A 12,127-nucleotide genomic window follows, 5' to 3' on the forward strand; every position below is an offset into this window, starting at 1 on the left:
AAGGGAATCTTTTATATCTAGTTGTGTGCATCCGTATGTATTTTTACGGACTGATATAAACACAATTTTTCCGTGCCTTTACCTGAAAGCACAAATGACCAGTGAGAGACAAGAAGAAAGAAAACCACTTGGTCACATAAGAAAACTTTGAGCTCTGAAGCTGATGCTCACTGCTCTCACCTGGACATGAATCCAGGCACAGCCTTAGCCCCAGTCAACCTCTTACTCGCGTCACCTGAATGGCTGAAGCGTGCGTCAGGCCAGTCGAACAACATCCCCAGGGAAGACCTGCTGGTCTACTTAGCACGGAGTGGCCTCTCCGGACCCCAGCTGCCTCTGGCAAACACTTGGCCACGTGGATGAAAGGGTTGGAGCCAGGGAGCACGCTGTGCTTGCACCCTGTGCACCCCTTCCAGCAAACGTGCCTTCACCGGTGCTCACAGGGCACAGATCCCAGGCGAGGAGATTCAAGGAGCTAAAAACAACTCCGCTACCTGGACTTGAAGGGTATCATGAGGTGAACAGGAAGAGATATGGCCTCTCTGCTGCAAGAGATGTCCTTCTGTAGCTTTGCTCCCAAAGGACTAACATATGGCTACCAAACACGGAGGCTTTCAAGAGCATCCTATACCCAACCTGCAGCTGGGGTGACCCTCCCCAAATAGTTCCCACCCAATTTCCTCATCCTTATCACGCAGCACATACACGGGCAGAGCACCAGACCCACAGTACACACAGAGTGGGGAGAGGGCCATCAGCAAGTGTCCAAGAGCACAAAGACACCACAGAGACTGTTATGAAGTTGGATGGGTCAACAAATCAACAGGGGTAAACATGCTGTCAACAGAGCCAAGGACCATCACAGCAGCTGGTGGGAGATAAATATCTTGACCCCGGCTTGGCTGACACCATCAACACATCTCCCAAAGCGCCAAGAGACTGTCACATTCATCACGTTTGGCGTTCTCCATAATTCACACCACCCAACAACGCCTTGCACCAGGCTTGCGACTCCAGGTCCAGCAAGAGCGAGACGGGGTCAGAGACACAGAGATGCCACAACGGTTATTTTCCCCCTCATCTCTAAAACAATCTGCCCCACCACCTGGTTGACTGCAGCTTTCTAACCCGTCGGTCTCGGCAGCTCCCAGAGGCCATATTCCCACACAGCCCGTCCTTTCTGCCACGCAGAAGAAATTGCACGTCAAAGCAAGAGATGGAAAGGGGAAAGCCATAAAGCTGAGAAAAGACGCCTTCAGCAAAATTTGTTTTAAGGCATGACTAGCTCGTACCGAAAGCTAAATCCTCTCGTTTTCAGCCCAGATCCTCGTAGGAGGACAATTTATGTTATCTCTCTCCAGCCAAACGTGGTGCTGGGGGACTATTCAGGACAGCGGTAACACCACTAATGCTCTTGGCACTGCTGCAAGGAGATCCAGAGGTAACGAGCACTGATATTTAGGGAAACATCACCCGTATCAAAAGGGCCACCCGTCCCACTGGTGCTGCCGCAGGTAACACAAAAATTTACACAAAGCTCTGCTTTCTCCCCATGTACGAGCCTTGCGGGTGATGAATCAGAGTCGCTGCCTCAAGGGACACCATGGAGAAGTCATGTAAATCCAGAGCAGCTCCCTGCACCTCCAAATAGATGTAAACCAGCTGGGAGAGGAAAGAATAGCCTCCCGGGAAAAGCCAACAGGGCTTGGCTTTGGCTGTGTTGCCCAAAACTGGAGCTGTCGCTTGTGAATCCACTGCTGAGCAGATAATATGTTCCCTTGGAGCGGACCAGTGAGCATCCAAGGGATGCATGCACATCCCGCCAGTGTGTCATGGGACCAGCACTTCCCTGCTTGCCTTTCAGGAGACCAACAGGAGACCAACAAGGCTTTACTCACCCCGACAAGAGTTTCCAAGACAAGGAACATGAAGTTAAACCCAACGACCTACAGAAAAATAGGGTTCTCGGTGATTTTAAGGAATTTGGGGATAGAGTTTTAGTAGGGCCTGTAGCAATAGGACAAGGAATAATTGTTTTAAAGTAAAAGAGGGGAGATTCAGACCAGATATAAGGAAGAATTTTTTTACAATGACGGTGGTGAAACACTGGCCCAGGTTGCCCAGAGACGGTGGTAGATGCCCCATCCCTGGAAACATTCAAGGTCAGGCTGGACAGTGCTCTGAGCGACCTGATCTAGTTGAAGATGTCCCTGCTCATGGCAGGGGCGGGATTGACTAGATGACCTTTAAAGGTCCCTTCCAACCCAAACTATTCTATGATTCCAATTCTACATGGAAAACACTGCCGTTCTCTGTATTTCTTTTTTTTTTTTTTTTTTTCTATACTAGCTCTAGACATCAAAGACATGAAACCGTCAAAAGCCCAGCAAAACGCGACACGGGGAAGAACACAGAAATATGGCCAAAGCTCTGAGACAGCTCTTGGTTGCTCTCCATAGGAGAGAAGCTGAGGCATGACACACCGGGACTCCCTCCCCAGCTCCCCCATCACACCAGCACGCAGCAAAGCAACACATCACCAAATCCTGCCAGGTTTTCTGCGGGGCGGTTGTGTACAGCCTGGTTTGGCACAAAAATCAAGGATGTGGGAGTGAAAAAGAAAAAAAAAAAAAAAAAAAGACAACTAGCCAGACCACCAGCTATGCCTCAGTAGGTAAACAGGTGGCTTTTTAATTGAGTTAGATAAGTGGTATTTCTAATCACATTCACGCAGGCACTTAAAAACAATACTACTGGCGGGGTTGTAGCTCGAGAAGAGCCTTGAAGGAATAAAAGGCCTGTTCGGGAAGGCTTCGTTTGGGAGAAGGAGGAGCTCAAAACTTTCACAAACCAGCTCTCCCTTTTCGCGACTCAGTCCAAAAGAGGGTGAAACGTCTATAAATGAAAGCCAGGAAAAAAACCCAACATTTCTCAAGGGCAAAATTTTATTTGCATCTGCCCGAGCCCCATCCTTCCATGTGCAGGTGACCCTCTCCTGCAGGGATGCTCTTACCAACTGCTTCTTAAGTCCCGTTCCCCCAGTCACACAAGGCTTTCCTCTAACCTGGAAGGAAAAGCAAGACAACTGGTTAGTACTGGGAAGAAAACTATTTCGCTACGCTGGCAAAGGACACGGTGTCCTTACAGCAATCTGCAGTCTCTGAGCTGGGCTGTACGAAGAGGTACAAAAGCAAGAGTTGATTCCTCAAAACATCACTGCTGAGTATGGGAACAGCATCTCCTTTTTTAAAAGAAAGGGGACACGAAGCTCTAAAGCTGCTAAAGGCTTTTAGGACTTCTAGATTAGCAGAGGTGCGAAAGTAGAGGTTGCAAGATACCTGCAAAAAAAAAAAAACCAAAACCCACAAATTAAAACCTTCAGTGGGAAAAGGGAATCACCTATTTAACTGTCCCGTCTTCTTTAGGATCCCAAACCTGCTGTGGGAGGAACACTCTGGCCACAATCCAGTTCAGCATTTCAGCTTAAGTCCAATTTGAGAAACCATCATCAAGATCTTCATATTTCTCACCAGCAAGTTGTTTCTCTTCCGCGCTCCTGTACACACATACGCACATCCCTACCTCACCAGAACTTCCATTTTTAGCTTTTATTCCAAGGATTATACTTCTAGAAATGCAACCTCTCTTGGTTGTAGAAGCATCTAATTCTCCTAGGAGGGAAAAAATGCTGGTGCAATGCCAAGAGACAGGTCCTGCATCCACCGAGCGGTTTTTGAGATGCAACCCAGAGCTGCACCCAGAACCCGTATGGTTTTACCAGCAGACACTGGGATGATGCAAGATGAGCATCAGCCAGATAAATTGGAGATTCCTTAACATACCCATCTACCTTGCAACAGCTATTAAGTGTGCAGTATTTCCTAATTTACTCCATTACAAAGTGCCCATTCATCAGTCTGTTATCACAAGAGGCCTTTTAATTAATGCACCTCTTTGCTTTGTTCGATTAATGTCAACAAGGAAACCCTTCTTCGCTCACTGGGTTTTGCTATGGTCACTATAAGTGGAATACAAGAGTATTTTTAAGGTATTAATAAACACTTCCTATATAAATGCTATATACTTCCTATATGCATGCCCTATATACAAAGCTCACCAAAAAAAAAAAAAAATGGCTGCAATTTCCCCAGCCAGAAAAATTCAGAGATAAAATTGCACAATTATTTGTATCTGCCCAGAGAAGCAATCCCAGCCTTCGGTGACCTCTGTGCAAACAGACCAAGCCAATTACACACTGTGACAGCAGACTTTCCCCTCCTGTATCAGCAGCTTCCCCTTGCTGGCTGTGAGAAACATCAAAAGGTAGCACATAAAAAAAAAAAACAAACCCACAAACCCATACGTGTTACCAAGAGCTTCAGGCTGGGGACAACCAGCCTAGAGGTTTAATCAAGATTTGGATCAAATTATGTGAGGCGTTTTGTAAACATTGTTCTTATTGAGTTGTTACAGCCAAAGGATGCGAGTGCCAACTACCTGCCCATTTAACCTATGAAAATCACCAGCTCAATCCTTCCCATCCCCATCCCCTCTTGTTGACCACAGATGAGTGGTAAGATGGGTACCCCACCTCATCCTGCAGCATCCTACACCCGGGACATCCCCAGCAGAACTCGTGTCCTCTTGGCAAGGTAAAACTAGCCCATGGGGCAAATGGAAACTTTTTAGAAGCCTCCAACCGCAGCTAGCAGCTGACAGAAGAAATGTTATCGAGCAGCCCCGAGGAGAAGGACTTGGGAGTGTTGGTGGATAAGAAGCTCAACATGAGCCGGCAATGTGCATTCACAGCCCAGAAAGCCACCCGCATCCTGGGCTGCATCCCCAGCAGCATGGCCAGCAGGGCGAGGGGGGGGATTCCCTCTGCTCTGCTGAGACCCCACCTGCAGTGCTGTGTCCAGCTCTGGGGTCTCCAACATAAGAAGGACACGGACCTGTTGGAGCGAGTCCGGAGGAGGCCATGGAGATGGTCTGAGGCTGGAGCACTTCTCCTATGAAGATAGGCTGAGAGAGTTGGGATTGTTCAACCTGGAGAAGAGAAGGCTCCAGGGAGACCTTAGAGCCCCTCCCAGTACCTAAAAGGGCTACAGGAAAAGCTGGGGAGGGAGTCTTTATCGGGGAGTGAAGTGATAGGATGAGGGGTAACAGTTTTAAACTGAAAGAGGGGAGATTTAGATTAAATATCAGGAAGAAATTCTCTACTGTGAGAGTGGCTAGACACTGGAACAGGTTGCTCAGAGAAGCTGTGGATGCCCCATCCCTGGAGGGGTTCAAGGCCAGGCTGGATGGGGCTTTGAGCAACCTGCTCTAGTGGAAGATGTCTCTGCCCATGGCAGGGGGGTTGGAACTTGATGATCTTTAAGGTCCCTTCCAACCCAAACCATTCTTTGATTCTTAGAGATTAACATGCAGGACATGGTGATGCCCAAACTTCCAGTTTGCCTCATGTTGTCTAGGACATCCTAGGTCCAACTTCTTGGTGAACAACACCAGCAGTGCTCTGTTTGTAAGGATGCTTTTTCTGCTATGCATCCTAAAGGACCTTTCCTTCACTCCCTTTCTTCAGGAAGAAAAACAAGTAGCAGGGGGCTGAGAGATGGGAAATTTTGACTTCAGCTCCCAACCTCTTCTGCTCCTGGAAAAGAAATTCAGGAAGAGTATGATGAAGAGCACATAAGAGATCCCTAGGCTTCTGAATCTTAACATCAGTGAGAGATGCATTTAGGTCTGGATTTCAACCACCACATGCTCACCATCCCCGTTTACTACGAGACATTGCTGAGGGCAGCTAAAATCCAGGTGATTCTCCATCAGGTGAAAGAAATACAGGAGCATGCACTTAAGCAAGCCTGAAGCCTCACATGGGCTCTTCCAAACAACAAGACCCAAAAATCAGCTCATCCTACCAGTGCCTACAAGGGTACGGTAATGTCAGATCCTATCTGCTACCCAAAAAGGTAAACTATCCCCTCCTCCCAAGATGTTTACAGGAGGGAAACCACCTCAACCACCCAGCTCACCAGTCACCCAGGTGCTCTGAGTCTTCCCCAATCTGCTCCACCCACATTTATGCGTGGAAAACAAACCCCAGGGCAGCCGTGTTTTCCCCAGCAGAGGAAAAACAGCCAACTGGGAGAAGGGAGATCCATCTGGAAAGCAAATGTTGTGAAAAAGCATCCCGTTGTTCAGCCAGGATGAGTGTGCCCAAGGGCAACGTCGTGGCGATGGCCAAGGATTGGGAGCAGGGAACCTGGTGCAGGAGATGACAGATGGAAACACATTAAGATTCAATGACAAAGGGAATGAGGTTGGAAGAACCACACACCAAAGCTTCAGATGGTGGAAGAGCAGCTCTAATGAGGCCAACAAAATCACGACAGGTTTCAAGCCCTACATGCTGATATGCGCTATGATGACAACGTCAATCCATCCTTCAGCTTCCATCACCTGCTTGGAATTGGGATGGAGACATCCTTTCCTAAAACCCAGCATGAACGCACCTACTTAAGTGTTATACTTTGGGCTTAAATGCTTTTTGTTTTTCTTTTTTTCTTCTTTATCTGAAGCATTCAGCCACGAAACGCAATGATTTCTGCCTGCACTGATAGAGGAAATGCCACTGACTGTTTAGGTGAGATTAATTTCAGGATTGTGGCCAGACTGAGGAAATGGGTAGAAGAAATCCTTCATAGTTGGATAATGAGGTTGCAGTTTTATGAGTAATTCTCCTGAGTTACGTGCCAGCACCTCGGGTGTGGGTGACACGCTCATTCCTTCCCTCCCTTTTTGAATGGAAAATGCCATCCAAACACACAAACACAGTATTTATTTATTTTAAAAAAAAAAAGAAAAAACAACACAAAAATCATGAGGCAGAGGCACAGATTGCATCTCGCTTGTACAATGTCCTATATAGCTCCTACCTACAGGAGTTTGTCTGGTAGGTTCTCCAGGAATGTCCACAAGCTGGAACACAACCAAGATGTACACCATACCCCCAAAATCTAAAGAGCCTCTGGGCTGGAAACCAGGACAGACCAAGACAAATCAAAGGTCAAAGATGCTTCCCTGTACACCTCTATTACTAACACCACCTTTGACAGGAGAGACCAACCCAGGCTTCCTCACTTCAACGTTCACATCCTTGCTGCTGGGCCACCTCATGTTTTCTTGCGTGGTCCTCCACACGCTACAGGGACCAACTGTCTGTAGCGACACCACGCTCCTCCCAGCTCGAAATGGCATAAATGGATTGCAACCAGCTCCCCCTTTTGAGCAAGCAAAGGGCTTCCACAAGTAGGTTACCTAAAGCTTTAATGTTTTGACAGCATTAAAACAGCTCATTTGCATGGAAACCAGAGGGGAGGAAGAAAGGCCCTTTTCTGAAGATCTCTCTGCTCCATCTGGACCCATCACCTTCCATTACTCAATCGCCTCTCTGGGAATTCTCCACGCCTTCTCCTACACCATGCCCAGGCACTAGACATGAAAATAGCTTACGACAGTTCCTGCTGGCGTGACATCGACTCTGTTTCTCCTGGAGGATGAACGAGCAGATGGGACCAGTGGAAGATGGCTGAGCTAGAGAGCTGGACAACTGGAGTCTTTCCAATCCAGTAACTACAGCCCAAAAGACTGAGGATGCAAAGATTCTTCAGGGTCAGAACCTCTTTCCCAGGGTTAGGAACAGGGTCAAGGAAGATTGCAGGTGCTTACTGACAGGCTGGGCAGGCTGATTTATGTCTACATCGTTGGTTTCACTGTTCCCAAAATTCCTGCTTCGCTTGCTGATTTCCCCAGTCAACTCCCTGCATTATTCCAGCAAAATAACCACGATACCGAAGAGCTTTTGAAATTAATATGATGGGCTCACAAGCATCTTCCGTCATGCAGAACTAAAATTAAAATGTACACCCAGCCTCGCATCACTCCCTGAAATTCATCACGTGGAAACTTCCCTGTGTCACGTCGAGAGGCTCCCGACAGAGGAAAGAGCTAATGGGAAGCTGCAATTGCAGCAGCAAGAGCGTCGCTCTCCTGCTACCAGTCTTCAAAGCAGGGTTCCAGCTCCACCACCACGCCTGTTCCAGCTGCTTGAGACACAAGGCTGCCTGTAAAGCACTGTTTCCTCCATGAACATGGACAATAGTCATCCTCCAATACAAATGGACATGGGAGGACCAGGAGAAGAAAGGTTTTCCACTATTTTGGATCAGCAAAAGGCAACCATCAGTGTTTTCTCAGAAACCATTGTTGAAGGCATCATGCATGTTCTGGGTTTGCCACCACACTAACACAAGAGAAGTAAAACCAGAAGCTAGAAGAAAATAGACATGATCTTTGCAAAAAAGACCTAAGAAACAGGTGGGAGCAAACACAGAATTCAGGGGCTACACCACCATGACATGTCACAAGGTTGGGCATCCCTAAGTAGAACGAGCTTCTGGGAACCACCGGTGAACGTATCTCCACCCATCACGCACATCAACTGCTTACTCTACAGAGAGGTTTTGGGCAAAGATGTAACGCTGCACTACCAGACCAGAGCAAAACTCTGACATCCCTGCTACATCAGGCCTTAGGACTCTCTAACTCCAGCCGAGATGAGATGACATTGTTCAGCCTGGAGAAGGCTCCGGGTAGACCTTATAGCCCCTTCCAAGGCCTAAACAGGACCTGTAGAAGAGATGGGGAGGGACTCTTTATCAGGGAGTGGAGCATTATGATGAGGGGTAATGGTTTTAAACTGAAAGAGGGGAGATTTAGGTTAGATATAAGGAAGAAATTCTTTACTGTGAGGGTCGTGAGATGTTGGCCCAGGTTGCCCAGAGAAGCTGTGGATGTCCCATCCCTGGAGGGGTTCAAGGCCAGGCTGGATGGGGCTTTGAGCAACCTGCTCTAGTGGGAGATGCCCCTGCCCATGGCAGGGGGGTTGGAACTGGATGATCTTTCAGGTCCCTTCCAACCCGATCCGCTCTGTGCTTCTGTATAGTTCTATGAGCAGCTCTATAAGAGGGAGCAGCAGGACAGACGTTGACCCACAGCCCTCAAGGCAGTTGCTGCCCCACTATGAAAATCCTCTTCAACAACCAGGCACCGACACGGCAACCCAAGTAATTTCCAATGTCTTCCTGCAAATCCCAACCGATTGGTTTTCTCCACATTATCTCCTTCATCCCAGTTGGTTGACCATCCCTTTGCGGCTTTTCACACTACCAGGACCACACTAAGCAACACAACACCATCTCAGACAACTTTCTGGCTCAGCAAACACAGCTGCCTGCACTCAATGCATATTTTGGGGTTGAAATTGAGATGCAAACTGCTGCTAAAATAACCACCACGGAGGAGGGATTGCTTTTTCTCCTGAAATACGGAGATACTTTCCGTTTCTTCCCTCCCTGTCCCTCAACTGATTTTACAAGCCTGTAGAAGGAAATAGCAATTGCGTGACTCAGGGGGAGAGTCATCTTCTACCCATCACAGAAATGCACACGTGCACCCAAGTAGCTGGGTGTGACACTGTCTTCTGTCCCTGGCCTCACACTAGCCACACCAGCACAGCTCCATAAGGTGCCCAGGAGAAAACACAGACAAGAAGAAGGAACAGTACCAACAACTGGAAGCTAAAATCGCAGGACTGCCCTGGCTGTGATGAACAGGAGGTTTCCTCCTCTCCATCACAGCATCCAATGGAGCGTCCAAGGAGCCATCAAGGCTAACAGGAAGGTCCTCATCCTGTGTGCCAAGGAGGTCATGGGAGGAGAAATCTGCAACTTGCTGCATGGAAGAGGCTGCGTGGGATCAGGTCAGAATTATCGATGTGGTCAAAAACTGCCTAGGAATGAAGTGATGGCAACATCTCTTAGTGACGCCAGCAATACATCATATAGCACATATCCTCCCCCTCTGCTCTGCCCTGGTGAAGCCACATCTGGAGCACTATGTCCAGTTCTGGCCTCCCCAGTTCAAGAAGGACAGGGAACTGCTGGAGAGGGTCCAGCAGAGGCCTCAAAGATGATCAAGGGACAGGAGCATCTCTCTGATGAGGAAAGGCTGAGGGACCTGGGGCTGTTCAGCCTGGACAAGAGGAGACTGAGAGGGGATCTCATCAATGCTGAGCAATAGCTAAAGGGTGGGTGTCAAGAGGATGGGCCAGACTCTTCTCACTGGTGCCCAGCGACAGGACAAGGGACAACAGACACAAACTGGAAAATGGGAAATTCCATCTGAATATGAGGAAAAGCTTCTTTCCTTTGAGGGTGGGAGAGCCCTGGATCAGGCTGCCCAGAGACGGTGTGGAGTCTCCTTCTCTGGAGATCTTCCAAACCCACCTGGATGTGTTCCTATCCAACCTGCTCTGGGTGACCCTGTTTTGGCAGGGGGTTGGACTAGATGATCTCCGAAGATGCCTTCCAACCCCTACAGTTCTGTGATTCTGTGATTTCCCTGCTTCATAAGCTTTAAAATTCTGGAATACATCTCCAGAAAAAGCTTTAATTTACTGGCGTGTATTTACCCTTTGCCTCCAGTTTTATTGCATTTTTAGTACGGTGCCCGAATACCCAATCGTTGAAAAAGCAGAGTGGGGACTGGTAAAGCACGTGCATGGGGGCATCAGGAGATGTTTCCTCTGCCGCAGGAAGACAGATCTGAAAAGAAAACAAAAGTCCTACCTCAGCAGCAACGCCAGGTGTCAGAATGTGACCCCCTGCAAAATTCACTTGATGGAGTACAGATATCACAGCCCCCACGGCACATTTCCAACACCGTCTCTTGTCTCCGTTATGAGTCCTCCTTACCCCTAACACAGCTGACAGCAACACGTGTAGGATCTGGAGATTCAGCGCAGGGGAGAAGGCGATTCTCAAAGACATGGAGACATCAGTGCATTTCAGCAAGGCCTTTAGAGTCAGTTATCTGATGCTTTAGACTCCACTGACGGCATTTATGAATTTAAAAAAATGCATATACGGCTTCAACATCCCCTCGCAGTCACTCTCTTTAGGATGCAAATGTAATTTAACACAATTAGGCAGGACAGAAAGCCCAGACCTTTTTACAGGATTAACTGCATTCCAGTTGTCGGGCAAGATAAAGAGACGCCAGCTCAAGAGACGGGCTGGACAAAAGCACATTACCACCTCCGGGTGGTTTCCAGATTAGCACGGGACTTTGCAAGGAGCACTTTCCCAAAGGCATCAAGCCCTGCTACAGCTTTACACGGAGAAAAAACACCCACCCATCAGATAATCCTAAATTTGTCAGGAAAATTTGTTAACAGGAAGAAATTCTTCCCTGTGAGGGTGGTGAGACACTGGAACAGGTTGCCCAGAGAAGCTGTGGCTGCCCCATCCCTGGAGGGGTTCAAGGCCAGGCTGGATGGGGCTTTGAGCAACCTGGTCTGGTGAGAGGTGTCCCTGCCTATGGCAGGGGGGTTGGAACTGGGTGATCTTTAAGGTGCCTTCCAACCCAAACCATTTTATGATTCTATGACAACAAAAGGTCTCATTTAGGAAAAAAAGTAATAATAATCTCATCTTTAAGACTGGAAAACCCCAAAACTCCAAGAAAGGCAACAGGACACATTGCTCCATTTGCATATGCTTATCTGAAATCCTCAACATTAGGGCAGAAGAGCGAGAGGAGAGAGACATTGAAGGCATTTATTTCCATTGCTTAAGTTTCAGATTTGAACTGAGAAGCTGATGAAATCTTTGTAGGTACCTTGAAACGTTTCCCATCACGACTGCTCTTTGCAGAGCAGAAACAATTTAAATCCAGCATTGAGTAGATATTTCTGTATAATCTGCCATTTTCTCCAGAAAAATCAGTCAAACCTAATTCTAGGTATTTTTTTTTTCTATTTAAAATGCCCAAAATAAATTATTATCACAGACTGCAATTTAAAAAATAAAATACATTTTCAAAAAGGAAAATATTTATTAATCAAATACTCTGGATCTCCTCTGTAACTCCCCAGTGACTTAAGAGGACCTTTAGGAGGTAACAAAGGTGTTGACAACATGTTTCCAGGAGAAATTCAAGAGTTCTTAACTCCTGCCTCTGTATTTTTTAAATTACATGGATCAGGAGGTTCTTGGAAGTA

At 47.5% G+C, this 12,127-nt stretch overlaps 1 protein-coding gene across 6 annotated transcripts in view; it reads right to left on the minus strand.

Moving 5' to 3' along the window:
- Positions 1 to 12,127, minus strand: part of TSNARE1 (t-SNARE domain containing 1) — a 478,617-nt gene that overhangs the window by 432,402 nt on the left and 34,088 nt on the right. For 3 of the 6 annotated variants that reach the window (XM_074145148.1, XM_074145150.1, XM_074145145.1), the window contains exon 3: positions 3,014 to 3,064. The exons of the other annotated variants lie outside the window; for them this stretch is intronic. The gene's annotated coding sequence lies outside the window, so the exon portion shown is untranslated. The remainder of the gene's footprint in view (positions 1 to 3,013; positions 3,065 to 12,127) is intronic. 6 annotated transcript variants of the gene reach the window in all.

Source organism: Numenius arquata, chromosome 3 (genome assembly GCF_964106895.1).
Source record: "Numenius arquata chromosome 3, bNumArq3.hap1.1, whole genome shotgun sequence".
Classification (NCBI taxonomy): Eukaryota; Metazoa; Chordata; class Aves; order Charadriiformes; family Scolopacidae; genus Numenius; species Numenius arquata.